The following is a 16010-nucleotide window of genomic DNA, read 5'->3' as shown; positions in this document are numbered from 1 at the left end:
CAATGGAAACTTGACCCGACTTTACACTTGGTTTTATTACCTTAGTCAACCTTTTCATAAAGACTTTCAATCGCTAGTTTCAAGTCTTCTTTCCACAGCATGATATGTGTTTTTGTAAATTATGGTCCCATTAAGTTTTTAATTGATGATAAAGCAGGATATGCTTTCGGGGCTTGTGATTGGGTTCTACTGAGTGAAGACCCACCCCTCACCCTCCCCTTCACACCAATAGCACACTGTTTCCGCTTACACTCGCCATTCTTCGCTGAACTAGTGGCTTCAAAACGGATCTGTAGAAACCAGTGGGTGACGCCATGGTCAGTCTATGGCAGGGGTAGGCAATCTTAGGCATGGGTGCCAACATTGGCACAGGGGAGGGTGATCACTGGCACACTGGCATAAGTGTGAGAGATAGGTTTTTCTTTTCAAATTAAATATTCAAAAAAGTCAGTTAAATTAAGTCCCCTCACATCTATATACAAATTACATCCTGCACATAATTCTACATTCATTCAAACTCCTCCTAACTCTGACTGGGAAGGGAGTCTGAGAGATAGGTGAGGTTATTGATCTAATGGTCTAATGATCATTACATCCTGATTTGAAAGAAAATATTTCTAAAGAAGAATAAGAAGAAAAATAAAGGTTGCTATAGCCTATGGACAATCAAAATCAGATGGAAATATAAAAGTTGATGTGGTACCATAATTAAACTTAATGTTGATATGGCACACTGACTACCAAGAAAATGTAAACTTGGCACTTCATGTCAAAAAGGTTGCCGACCCCCCCCTGGTCTATGGCATGCACGATAAGTTGTGAGCTTGTAGATTAGAAGAGGGAGCATAAATAGTGCATTAATTAATATGCTTTTGCAGTTGATTTTGTGTAAGTGCTCTGTTAATCCTGTTGATGTACAGGTAAATGTGATTAATGTGCTGTTGGCTGCCAGTCAGTGTACCAGTCAATCAATGTGATGGGGACCTTCTGCCCAGAGGCCCATTGTCTCATGTGTGCATGCATGCATGCGTGTGCTAGTGTGTGCACGCAAACAATCAAAAAATAATTGTTGTAAAATTGTCCTAAATACAGTATGTGTACTACTGTATGATGCAAACAAATGACATTTTCTGAAGGAGAGTGAGGGTGTGGGACAATTTTTAAAAAGTGGAGAGTTAGTTTTAGCACATTATGTCAAATTATTATTGTCTGTGTTAATTTACCGCAGAGGATTAAATAATGAAATAAAATAGACTGCTTACCACTACACCACTAAGTCAAACGCAGAATTCACACCGGCATACTATTTCGCCGCCGTGTTCTGAGAAAGCGACAAGGTTCAATGCATTATCTATGGCGAGGAGTGACCGATGCTTTCCCCACTGCAGGTGGAGCCAGCAAAACAGGTGGAGCCAGCAAAAAGTGAAGCGTCAAAGTTGAGAAAAGTTCAACTTTGACGTTGCCGCTGTGTGTGTCGGCAGCGCTGTGCTCTGAAGTAGGCTTGGACTAGGCATACACATGACACTGCAGAAACGGACTACTATATGTGAGTACTATAGCGAATGTTGATAACAAAGTTTTAAACTAGCAGTTGTAGGTGTAAAATTAATAAAGATTTAATAACTACATAGTCTATTTCTTACCTAAGATATATAAATCATTTACAAACAAGCTGCCAGAGACAAGCGTCAAGTGTCTGTATTTCTCCTCCATGTCTGTGAGTTGTTCTGCTCGGGCGCAGCTGCTGAATTTGATGCTCACGAAGCAGAGCAAGTCTCGCTGGACTGGAGCACAACTCGCTTATTTTTGAAGGTGTCAGTCATACATTGGACATGCCCATTTTATTGCATTTTGCGAATGTCCGCAGTGGACATGAGCTCGGAGCTCCTGGTGTGAATTTAGCCTAAGAATGTACAGTATATGTATGGGTTAAATTGGGTAAATTCTTGCACCTCCCTCGTTCCTTGAAAACGAACACACTTCTCTATGACCACTTGCACAACTACTCTGAAATTATGGACGAGAGTTACGTAATGTTTATCAAGCCCAGTTCCATTTCTGTTCTTTTTTGTTTGTTTGTTTTTTGATCCGTTGAAAATGTATTGACCAAGGGTTAGGGTTAATACACTAACTGCTACCGATTCTCCAACCTTTACCTCGTGACAGAAAGTGCTATGTTTAGGAGTTTAGGTGGAAATGAAAGGAGTAACAACCAAAACATCAAAGCATGTATATAATATAATAAAATCACACCCTGTGTGAAGTGGGCGGTGTCTTGCTAGCTAATCACAATACTGAATGGAGTCGATCAATCATGTACAAAGGATAAATACATTTATTGAAACACTCTTTATGATGGACAAAACCATAACTTTATGTTTTTTTTCAAGTTATGGTTGCTTATATAGGGCTATGCACATGTGTCATGTGACACTGGCCAATCACAGTCCTGAATAGGCTGTGATTGGCCAATCACAGCGCAGGATAATTGTACAAATTTCCAAACCTCACTTTTAGGGGCGGTTTCACTGCCCAAGATATTTGTACATTTTTCCAAATCTCACTTATAGGGGCGGTTTCACCGCCCAAAAACAGATATTGTGGCCCTATGCTTTCTGTTGTGGTTTTCACTGAGTTATGGTTTAGACTTCTTCACTGCCAATCACGTAGATCTACGCGAACCTATTTAAAGCCGCCACGTGCCAGTCGCGTAGATCTACGTGAACTTTTTATTATTATTTTTTTATATATATTTTTTTTTTCAATTTGACCCAAAGACCAAGGAGATATGATTTTTCGAAGATCTAGACTCCTATCCACTTCCTTGTTAACTTAAAACTTAAAAATTCTGTATCTCGGCTCCTGAGTACCTTTTTTTTTTCAATGAAAAATCTCTGGCACTGGCTAAAAAAATATGAAAATACCTCTGGCAGTTAATACAAAACAAACATTTCGATTCATGATGGATCTTCATCAGGTCAATTAAAAAACACCTGTTTATTCACTCCATAAAGACTTGTGGCCTGTTACATGATGTCACTCCGAGAGTGGACACAGGGGCAAAGCATATACAGTCATTGCTGCATTAGGTATGTGGGTTATTATTAACTACTGTAGGTGTTTAGGAAACATATACGAGAAATTATCATACAAACAGAATAGGGAGAAAATACAAATTAGATATATACATCCACTGTTTAAAAGAAAAGGCATATCAAGATATATCTTACATTTTTGTCTGTCTGTCAGTGTGTGTCAGTCAGTCAGTCAGTCAGTCAGTCAGTGTGTCTGTGAACAGCTCATCTCCTGGACTGTTGGACCAATCAGCGTGAAACTGACGCACACTCCTAGTAAGCAACTCATTTTTCAAATCGGCCTCATGGTGGCGCAGTAATAACCAAATTCACATTTTGGCCTATAACTCTTGAACTGAATAGGTCATATAATCTAAATCAGTGGTTCTGGAAGTGGGGTCCAGGGACCCTCAGGGTTCCTTTGAGGGGGTTTCCAAATGGACCCTTACAGGTCTGTAACTCTGAGAGTGTACACATGGAACCAGAGTTATGGAGGTCCTTGGAATTAATAAGTTTGAGAATCACTGATCTAAATCATCACTGGATTCCTTGGATTGTGACGCAACTACCCGTATAGGCCCCATACATTTGTGCCAGACTGGATTTTCCGCCATTTCACGTTTACCCCAAAACACACTTTTTGCTAATACTTGTCCAAAACTCACACAAATCGGTACACATTATCTCTAGAGTCTTGTGATCAAGATGTATCAGTAAGATTTTTCAGATTCCATTCCAAATGGCTATGACAACAGACCTTCCACATTTTGCCGGCCCTGGGTAGGCAACCCGGGGCTCATCGGTATGCAACTCAAACAGCTCTGAGTTGGCAGCAGGCTTGCGACCACTGGGATAGAACAATGGGCCTTAGACTCAAATAGAAATTAAATGCCATTCAATCATTTCCGAGGAGTAATATAGTTATTATATTGTTATTATATTATATGCAGTGAAATCACTAATGTCAAATGTACAGTAAAACATTACTGTTCTGCCCTCTAATGGCAAGTGTTGCCAGAGCCACCTACTGGCCATTCAATGTATTTTATACAACAGGTGTACTGTACTGTCCTGATTAGGAGAAGCACACATATGTGATCTGTAAGTGCTCTAAGAGTCCTCATTTCTTGTTGAGCTGTGGACAGCATTGTCTGTAAGTGGGAACTTTTCCTTTTCTTATGTCAGTAGACTAGTTTATGATTTGTATGCAACTTTGTAGAGTGTATTTCATGCATAATTGATTGTGTTCACCTGCTTGCTTGTTTGTTTGTTTGTTTGTTAGTTAGTTTGTTACAGCCTGTCATTTTATTTCTTTTTGGTAGTTTACTCCATTTTTTGATGTACAAGTGTGACAATAAAACACAGGAGCTTGGACGCTACTTCCTGACTCCCATGTCATTTTTTAAAGGAGTTTGGCTGACTGTCTAACTATGTACACTAATGTACATGTAGCAAGGACAGTACAATTACATTCTGGAAGTCCTGTATGTAGGTCATTGTAGGCATTGCTGTGCACATCACATTTTCTTAGTCTACCTACTATATATACCGTATATTGTTTCAAAACGTAGTGTATGCATATCCCAATGACCCATGCATCAACCAAGTGTTTGAATGCAGACAATACAATAAGAAACTACGGCATACGATACTGAAAACATAGTAAGTTTGTGCTGATACATTGTTAAATGCAAGCAAGAAACTATCGTGGGGTATTTGTTTTACCAACAGTAAATCAATTGTATTTTAGGTCTGATGTCTAGTATTTCAATAATTGGAAGCATTCAATTCATTACAGTATGTAACACAGGTTAAACCATTAGGGGGTGGTCCAGGTATGCTGCCTTTGATGAATTTCTTTTACAGTTTGCGGAAAAATCACATTCTCTTCAAAACTAGTAGTATGTATGTATAAATAAATAAAATATTAAAAACTATCATTGTATCATTGTTTCAAATAAAATGCCCTCCAGTGTTGCATACAGTCTTTTGATTTATTTGATGTAACAAAAAATATATACTGTATAACAGGTCCGTCGTACATTGCGGGATATACATTGAAAATGTCGAAGATAACACGATAAAGTTAAAAAACGTATTTCCACCGTGGTCTAGCCATATACTAGGTTTGGACCTAGTATTGTTTGTTCATTTGAGGTTTGGCATTGTACTGTAGAAGCTACACCAGCACCTTCCCATGTTTCAAAACGCATATTTTGATCATACCAAAGGACAAATTCAAATGACTTTTCATAATACCTATTTTGTGTATGAGCTTGTGTGGGCATTGCTGCTCTGTTCATTAACGCTCCCCGCTTCTGTATTGACCTTCTTTTTTTTTTCTCCTCATAAGTAAGTAGCCTTGGGAACCAATGGTTCCCGAGCCATGTGGCCCATAGGTCAGGAGACTATCTTCCGTTTCCGTAGCATGATTTACAAGTACACCCCCTGGACATGACACTAGAATGTCACAGGGACTTACCCCCAATCCAACCCTTGATGCTGAGAGCCAAGCAGAGAGGCATTGGGTACCCCTTTTTTTAATAGTATGACACGGCGGTGGATTGAACTCCGACCTCCGAGTCTAATGGCAGACTCTAACCACAAGGCCACTAAGCTGGTCTTTTTGGCCAGCAGACAGTTAATCACTGTATCCAACTTTGAAACTCAAGTGAGTTTGATCCAAATTAAATCTAGCATCTTGTGGGAGTTCCTCGGTCAAGGTGGTGAGGGCAGCCTTAAAGCCGCTGGGCAAACGATGTGCGCAATTGTACACAACTCTCAAACACGAGTACCTAGATTCATGAGTCATGAATATTGTCCATATGGGCAGTTACATTTGTGACGCCCACGCCCCCCTTACCATACGTACGTATGGGCATGTTACATTTGATGTGACACAGACTCAATGACTCAACCAGGACTGACTTGGATGATTACAAACAGAAACATAGAAACTAGAAAAATAGACGAGGGAACAAAATATGTGGAAATGCAAGACCTAGACACTACAATAAATGACACAAAGCAAGTCTGTGACAGTGCCAATAAGGAGAAGTCTGTATAAACGCCATACTTCCTTTTAGGGGGACATTATTTTTCTTTAAAATATATATTTTTTTGTGGTGAAATCAGTGGTGTTTTGGCAATTCCACAATACAGACACACACCAACATGTATGTGAAACTAACGCTTTAAGGCTAAGGCCAAGATTTGATTCCCCATAATACTGGGGAATTAATTCTCATGATTAAAAAAAGAAAATACTTTAGCATAAATAGCTTATCTGGAACATTTCCTACATTTAAATGAACATGGGAAGTGCAGTTTGAGAACAATTTATGGAGTACAATTCCAACGTTTCTTTTATGGCACCAAAAATTGTTCTCTGCTGTATAAAACGAAGGGCTCCTTTCTTGTACTAATAACCCATTTACTTGAGAGGGTAGAAAATCACTGCCTTGTCTAAACTAAGCACTCGGAAAGATTGTGTTGAACACCACCAAAAGGGAACCATTGGCTCCAACCTGGTTTGTGATTTTTCACCGCTTAATTGTTGCATACGCTGTTATTCTCCCACATTTTGTGCAGCTTCACTGTTGTGTGGGGTTGTGTGTGCTGTGTGTTCTGCTGCACCGTTGCTTCATCAGGTATAAGGAGAGGTGTTGACTTTATTCCGAGCCTCCAGTAACACCACTGACTCTGATAGTTCCCCATCCCTGTGGGAATTCATTATAAGACAGCTAGAGGCTGCTTGTGGATGGTTACTGTACTGCCCGTATGTTAACTTGTCGCTATCGCGCAAGGCAAACATGTGGTGCAGCTGCTTTCTCTGGCTGTGGGCAACCTGGAGAGATTGATTGGTGAGCCTTCTGTTTTATTCAGGATCAGGGCCACATTGAGTAGACACGGTGCCTCCGGAGAAGCAGCCATTTTCCTGAGAAAATATGGCTCATTACCAGCACAGACAAAATGAAGGTATATTGACTTTTTTAACAGCTTACAACACAGCTATTCCTGAGCTCTTTAACAACAAGCGCCTGTTTTCCCTGACATCCTTTGCTCCTAGTCTTACAAAAGTGAGCACAAAAACAATGCATAGGTCTGGGTGCTTGCTCAGTTCTACAGATTGATTTTTTTTAAACACAACTATCTGCTCATGTCCCTCAATCAGCTAAAACACAGGCCTGCACATAAATGCACATGCCCACAATCACTCACACTCTCACTGCTCTCACCTGCACGTGCATTATGTGCATACAGGTGTGTGCATACTGTACATGCACAAACACATGCACACACACATATCCATCCATCCATCCATTCAAATCTACCCATCCCCCAAATTTGGTTAGTCACTTAGTTTCCAATACAAACCATTGGCCATTGGAGGCATCTGACCTGCTCTGGGGCATGCGCTCTGTCCAGCACCTCAGTCTTAAATCACACACACACACGCGCACGCGCGCGCATGCACGTACGTACAGTACGCACGTACACACACACACACACACACACACACACACACACACATACATACACATACACATACACATACACATACACATACACACAGCAAAGGCAAACACAATCAATTATTCAGCACTCTTGTTTGGCTCCTGTGTTTTTTTTCTTATTATGTATCCTCTGTTGTCTCTATAGCCTCCTCTGGCAGCCTGCAGAGCCATGAGGACCGATGAGTGAGATATTAGGGCTGGTGATTTGAGCTTTGTGCATGTCTTTGTAATTTCGACGGGTACAATTTGCATGCATCGCCTTCAACATTGTCTCATTGTCTGAAGGAGAGTATCCTTGTGGCTTTCCACAACTGAGCGTTGTCAAAGAAAGACATACTGTAAAGCTTCTGAGACAAACCCCCGGACTGATGGTTTATTTTCCCCCTGGGCAAGAATTGCCTGTGTGGTCATTCAGTGTTCTTACACCACACATCTATAGATAGACAGACACACACATGAGAAGCCACCAGCAACACCGTCTTTTTTCACCTACTTTGTTTGAATTGTGCTTCCTTCATAAGGTTCCATACCGATGTCTTCCATACATGCAGTGAAAGGGACTTTCTCCTTCAGTGTGCAAACTTGCACACTAGATGGCACTATGTCACTTATTATTCAAAGCCAGCAGAATATTTCCATATCTGGAAAATCCGTGGGTGGCAATGATAAGTGTTAGACATAAAGTCACTGTTTGTATTTCCTCAAACTGAACCTCTGTTGATAAGTTGCTGCTTCATAAAAATAAAAATAAAATCACAATCAGAAAAAATAACTGTCTTTAAAAAATATATGTGCATGTTGAAACTATTGATGCAAACTGACACAAGTCAGTTGACAATTATACTGTGAAGTTTGCTCTATACCTCTCCATGTCTCCAGTGTTACAGTGGAAGGTGTAATTTTGGACAGCACAGGTGTGCATCAAACAACATAAGCCCGAGACACGTAAGCCTGTAGATCTGCTATTTTTGGTGTGCGATACAGGCACACAACTAAGTATAAATCGGGCAATGCACTTTACAGAGTAAATGACAACAGGGACAAAAAGCCCAGCTACCCATTGAGGAAATAATATTAGATGTGAATCCTTTCTGTAATGATGTCCCTGTTACAGATCATATTGTAAATAAGATGGGTTAAATTGCACTTGTAGCTTCCCTTCAAACAGTCAGAGTGATTCTCAAGGGGGGAATTGGAGAGTGCTGCAGACTCTTCCTCTAATAACGCCAGACAATGAGAACCTGGCTCATAACATAGGCCTCCACTATATAGAACAAGCATAGGGGGCTTAGCAGCTAATAAAGTGGCAAGTCTTCAAATCCATGTCAGAAGAGAGAGCAGAGAGCCAGGGGGACCTTTCATAACACTTGTATGCGCAGGTTCAACTGCAGTGTAAAGGTTATACATCCACTGGTCTAACCTGATGTGTTGCCTTAAGCCCATCACATTTCAAGGCGATGTGTCTCGTAGCTTTTTGTAAGAACCCAGACACAATAACATTTGCAAATTCTTCCACCTTCTGCGATACGGTATACAAAGAGAGTATAGGGAATTCATGTTTGAGGTGTGTGTGTGTGTGTGTGTGTGTGTGTGTGTGTGTGTGTGTGTGTGTGTGTGTGTGTGTGTGTGTGTGTGTGTGTGTGTGTGTGTGTGTGTGTGTGTGTGTGACACACACACACACACACACACACACACACACACACACACACACACACACACACACACACACACACACACACACCAGCATGTCTCTGTTTAAAGTCATTGCAGCTCATTGGATGCATCAAAGGGGAACATGAGATATTTTTATTGGTCAAAGTTCATTTCCTTTTATAATTTAATAAGGTTAAATTGCTGCAGTCTTGCTGCCTCCCTAAATTAAGCGTACATTATAATACATACACAGCAATATCCTCAATGTTAATTTCACTCCGACAGCGTAAAAATCTACCCAAATGGACCTGTAAAACTGACCCTTACGGGTCCATGTCTACATTTTCAGAGTAAAAATAACACTTAGGATTTTGGTGTGTGTCAGCGTTGTCAAATGAGTTTTGTCACCCATGGTGCTCACAAAACATGGAGTCAGTAATTAAGCATGATTGCTTAGTCTGTGTTTCATAAATGGTCTCTCCCCTCTTTCTCTCGAAGTGAACCTGTCCTTTACTCAAACACAGACACTCCTCCAGCATTTCCACCCACTTTGTTTGTGAGTCTTTGATCCACGGTATTCCAGTTAAAGTTACACCCATGTGCTGCAAGTTGAAACTTTCAGCATTGTTGCTCAGGGGAACCTTATACCCGTGGCGCCTTCTGCTTTTGTCCTTCCCTTTAGCAACAGAACTCTCCTATGGTCCCGGACAAAAGACTACTCACGACACCATTTTATGATCTCTGTGATGATACCGTTTTTTCTTCTCCTGCTTGCATGTGTTACCTAGGTCTGCTTCTCTAACCCAAAATGTTAATGTCACTAAAATGGGATAAAGCTTTCTCTCTACTGCAGGGGTCTTCAACGTTTTCAGGCCAAGGACCCCCTAGCTGAGAGAGAGATGAAGCAGGGACCCCCTACTCTATATTGTATAACATTGTGTTTCAGATTAAAGGTTTTTTCTTACTTAGTCTGCTATTTTTTCCCTCTACACCTATAGCCTCTTTGCCAAAAATAGCCGATCTACAAGCTCTCAACGCCTCGCAGCGCGAGGCGTTGAGAGCTTGTAGATCTGCTATTTTCGGCTAATGTTCCCCTCAGAAAAGGAATTTTAAGGTTCAAGTGGTTAATGTAAAAAAACTAAATCCTATCACACAAAGATTTGGCGGACCCCCTATAGTAGCTCTGAGGACCCCCTAGGGGTCCCGGACCCCCTGTTGAAGACCTCTGCTCTACTGAGATGGCAGCTGACAAGAAAAGGTTGAAATTTGTACTATATTCAAGACTTCTTCTGAGTGCTTTATGTTGAGATAATGTTCACCCACAATTTAAGAAGATTACTGAATTCAGAGTTTATGTCCGGTTTGGGTGAATTGTTTATTTTTTTAACATACAATTTGTATAAAAACTGCCTGCACACACACTGCATGCTATATTTGTGTGAGTGTGCATGCACGCATATGTGTGCACATGTGAACGCACATTGCACATTTGTGCTTATGTGTGTCGTGTGACTTATACATGTATGTAAAACCCAATTAAAAACAACATTAAAGAACATCGGCAGCAACAACAATACAATCTGATATGAAAAACACATAAAGGCACAGAACAACAAATACAGTAAATTAAAGTGGAGTGTACAGTGCTGCAATCTCTTGCCTCTCTCCAGTCTAACTAATCACTATGTGAGTGAAACATTCATGGTACACTAGATCAGTTCAATATTTAATTTCTCAACAAAGACTACATGATGGAACAGATGCTCAAACTTTGTAGGTTTCTCCAGAGAGCAAAACTCACTTCCGTGGAAGCTATGCGGTCCTCGTATATATATGGGTGTTGTGTAGACTTCTGAGGACATTTCACGTTGCACTAAGCGTAAAGTACTGTTGTGGCTGAAAACGGCTCACGAAGATGTAAATTGTGTACGGGCGAGTCAGTGCTCAAACCATGGGCTGAATACCTCAATTGTTTACATTCAGGGGTGCTGAAAACTAGAGTAATAGAGATGCACCGAGGTTGCCCTCTGCCTCACATTTCTAGTAAGAATTTGACTTGGCATGTTTACATAGGATTTCTTCATCTCCTTATCAAACCCCCTGTGGGCAAGCTGAAGGTGAGGGGAACTAAGATTATTATCCCCTGTTTCTCTGAGGGGCTTTTCTTGATGAGCACCCTCACAGATGTCGACATTTGGTTAGGCGGTGTACGTAGAAACCCCAGATTAGATGGAGCTTGGGAGAGTCTGTTTAGAAAAAGTTAGGAGTGGTTACTTCAGTGCACCTTCTAGACAATGGAAGATCTACCTGTGTTCTATATGCAAGAAAGCCTTATGCCCAGACATATATGTGAGTACTATATTTTTAAAGAGTGCATTAGAAAAGAATATTGGCAGCTTCATAGTTGCCAATATTCAACAGAAACCACGGAGCACATGTAATGACGTTGACGGCAATATACTTGACTTGGGCAGACATAGAGTTAGAGACAGGGAGGATAACAGATGGCGTACTATATGTCATAATGCTACAAAATCCAACAGGAATTGAATATTGAAATCCCACCCCGGAGTTTGCCTCTTTTAGCTCTGGCATAATCTTCTCAGGATTTCAATTGCAAAGTCAAAGAGAATAGTCTAGCACAGGGACTAGTTATCTGGGGCAAATGCGGTCTAAGGTTGACAATGCAAAGGCTATGTTTATGTGCATCACACTTGCTATCCTGAATGTCTCCCAGAGTGCAAGAACATCCTCCCCTGAATTCTATTCCTCTTCCCACGTCCCAGTGCTGCCGTGGAAAGTAGGCCAAGTGAGCAGCAGGGCGTTGCTTTTTTAAGATGATCAGTTTGTCAGTGTGTTTTTGTGTGCGCTCAGGACGGCTATTCATGTGGCTTGACTCTGTAGAACAAAGACCAGCATTATACAATTTGCACCACTTCCAATACCTAGAAGAGGGAGAGGTTGGAAAAAAATAAGGACAGGACGAGTGCGGATGAAACAAAGACACAAATTTGGCTTGTTCTCTAATTCATTTACTTCCTCTCTTCCACCTCTTTGTTGCAGCAAAAAGGTCCCTTGCCAGTAGCACTCCTCTGCAGAAGAATGTTATACTCTGGCTGCCATGGATTATTTTTAGCTATTGCTGTGCTGCTTTCACCTTGACTCCCCCACTCTGTCTTGACATCATAATTAACATTTCTGTTAATAGTAGCACAGTTCAATATTCATAAGGATCTTCCTCTAATGCCAGAATGTATTAGCAAGGTGTTAATGAATTGCACTTAGGATGTGATAAATGAGACGCCATGCCAACGTATACCTTGCCTTCATGCCTGTATCAACTTTTAGAATGGTAATCTCACTGAATCCAACACAGTTGCAACAATGCACGTGTGCAGCCAATATCTTGAGACAAATATTCTTGAGAATTTCAAGGACTCCTGTAGGTGGGGCAATATCACCATAGGTTGGCAATAGCTAGATCAGAGGGTTCAAATGAAAGTTCTCCTGAGTGCTGAGATCTACAGTAGGTTTCTCTCTGTTGTGGTCGTGCAGTTACAATACTGACTTGTATGACGTTACAAATGACACAAGACCACTTATCTCAGTTTCAAGGAATGCACAATATCGCGTTCATTTGACCATGTTACACGGCCAGTTCATGATTGTATACTTTGATGACAGATTCTGCCACTCATTGTTACACTAACAATTGTTTTGCTAACATGAGAACATGAGCTTAAGGGTATAGGCTTTAAATCAAACACACACACACACACACACACACACACACACACACACACACACACACACACACACACACACATTATAGATATAAGTATATAGATAGATGTAATAGTAGCATTATAGTGCGTGTGTATATATATGTATATAATATAGATATATAAATATGTAGGCTATATATATGATAATCTGCTAAATACCTGAATTGTACGTTGTATGTGATGTGATGTGTGTGTGTATGTCTATATACGTAGGCCTGTGTGTATATATATATATATATATATATATATATATATATATATATATATATATATATATATATATATATATATCTCCATCAACAACACAGCAACATATGATGCGTTGACAACTTGTTTTTCAGATAGGCCTTATTATACAAAGGCAGTGATAGACACAATGAAGACTGGCTTTTAGAGCGAATGATGATGGTATCCTGGGGTATGGTTGGTCATGTGTATTTTGGTCTAAATTTCCAGGGGATATTTTAGATGTTAATAGCCCTGAAGTGGTCTCGGTTTCTTATTTAATTTCTCTCGCCTCCTTTAAATGTAATTCGCCCACAGACTGCGCCGCGAGGCTCTAAACCGCGCAGAAACTCTCTCATCATTTCCACAGCAGAATGGAAATGCAAATTGTGCGCGCGGGCAATGCCCTTGACAGAACTCACCACTGAACACAATTAACACGAGGACTCCTCTGACTGGAGCCAGTGACGACACGTGAGGTCACACATCCACACACACACACACACATATTGTGAAAATAGCAGATCTACAAGCTCACAACGCCTCGCAACGTGAGGCGTTGTGAGCTTGTAGATCAGCTATTTTCACAATTGTTTATTAAATGTATATATATTTTTCCCCAAAAAAAAAGACAGACATGAAGAAATTATTTGGAAAAAAAGAGCATAAACAAAGACAAAAAAGAAAAGAAACAGGGCATAGTTTCAATACAATGATGGCTATTTTCACAATTTACACAAGCACACACACACACACACACACACACACACACACACACACACACACACACACACACACACACACACACACACACACACACACACACACACACCAACACCAACACCATGCATGGATGTATGATTCATCAAGCTATTTATTTACAGGCTATACATGAAAAATAAACAAGTCGTTTTTTTCTTCTCATAAACAGGGATAGTGGTGGCAATAAAAAGTTTGAAAAATAATAATACAAATATACACAAAATAACACGAATAATAATAATAATAATAATAATACAAATATACACAATATAACACGAATAATAGTGATAATGATAATAATAATGTATTGTTACATGGTACATTGTAGTTGTTTTGCGCATTTGGTCGTTGATTTCTGAAAAAGAATATCACCCCCCGCGCTCCTTTAATCCTCAGAATATACAAAGAGATTGAGAACTCCATATACATATTATTTGCAAGAAATATATAACATTTATCCATGTGTCACCCGAATAGCCTATATGATAACGTGAGTGTGGTCATCTTTCGCATATACGTTTTCAAATTCTTAGCCCATTTTGGGTGCTAAATAAAGCCTACATTGAGATTTCTTGGATTTTAGATCATTGGTTCTCAACCTGTGGGTCTGGACCCCCGGGGGGGTCCCCGACATGATTTTTTTTTTGGGGGGGGGCGGTCCCCAGATGATAGTCAAGTGACAATTGAAGGACTTTTAAGAAGAAGAAAAAAAACGAAAGAAAAGAAAAAGACCTAATACTGCATCAAAAGTAATCAACAAACTATACAATAAAACGTTGGCCAAATTGTCAAATAATATAAGAAAGAGGCAAAAATTGTGAAAATAGCCGATCTACAAACTCACAATGCTTCCCGTGCGTTGCAAGGCGTTGTGAGCTTGTAGATCTGCTATTTTCACATATCATATATATTTTTTCATATCGACACAATGATCTCTATACTTTAACCAAAGAGGGGCGCTGTCCGTCTATCAGCGGTAACGATTTGACACGAATAGCCCCCCCCCCTCCCCCTCATGATTGATCTAACTTTTGTATCTTTCGGGTCATTGATATTACACTCCGATCATTTAGGAAACAATAACACTTAATCCATGTTAGCACTTGAATTGCGCTTGAATAATATATATCTAATATTTAACGCGTGTTAATTGGGGCAAAACTGTGAATCGATATTTGCTTATATAGGCTTTCAGAGCACGTAACAAATTATTATACAAAATTCCATATTTATGAATTAAAATTAAATAAAAATCAGGCATTAATCCGAATGTTCCCATAGACATGTGTAGCCTAATATGTTGTTAACCTTATTTGACCTTAACTTAATCTATATTTTTGAAAAGAGCTACAAGTGATCACAACGCTAAATATAACCGATTAATTAAGAGTAGGCTAACAACCCAAAGAGACAAACAATTAACATAGGGCACAATTCTTTACGCAATCAAGCATCCTGACAAAAAAGAAAGAGAAAAAAAATCCATTTCGCTTAAAGCAAGACTCCTAAACAATTGGATAGTCGAAATAATATGAGTTATACATATATTTAAAGTAACATAAGAACGAATGTTTTTAGGTCCTTATTTGGAAATAGTGCATAATTTAATTATTTGTTTAATATTTAACAGCAAAAAATAAACTATTACTAGCCTACTATACAACCACCGAATAAAGTGAAATTGTTGATGGATTCTTATAAGGTTTATTATAATTAGGCCTAGCCTATTATTATTATTAATTATGATTAATATTGTTTTTATTATTATTATTATTATTATTATTATTATTATTATTACTACTACTATCATTACTATTATTTAATAATGATTTTCTCTTTGCTAGTCGACCTATTTAAAAAAAACAATGCAGGTGAAACATAATGATAGAGAGTCCATGGATGGACAGCTGGCCAGCGGCCTGGCTGATTGACTTTTTGCCTCTGACATGTGGGAGGCCCGCTGGCCCGTGGCACGCGCCCCACGCGCACAGGCT

This window comes from Gymnoscopelus braueri (genome assembly GCF_963280865.1).
Source record: "Gymnoscopelus braueri genome assembly, chromosome: 14".
NCBI lineage: Eukaryota > Metazoa > Chordata > Actinopteri > Myctophiformes > Myctophidae > Gymnoscopelus > Gymnoscopelus braueri.
Note: the sequence above shows the minus strand (reverse complement) of the source record.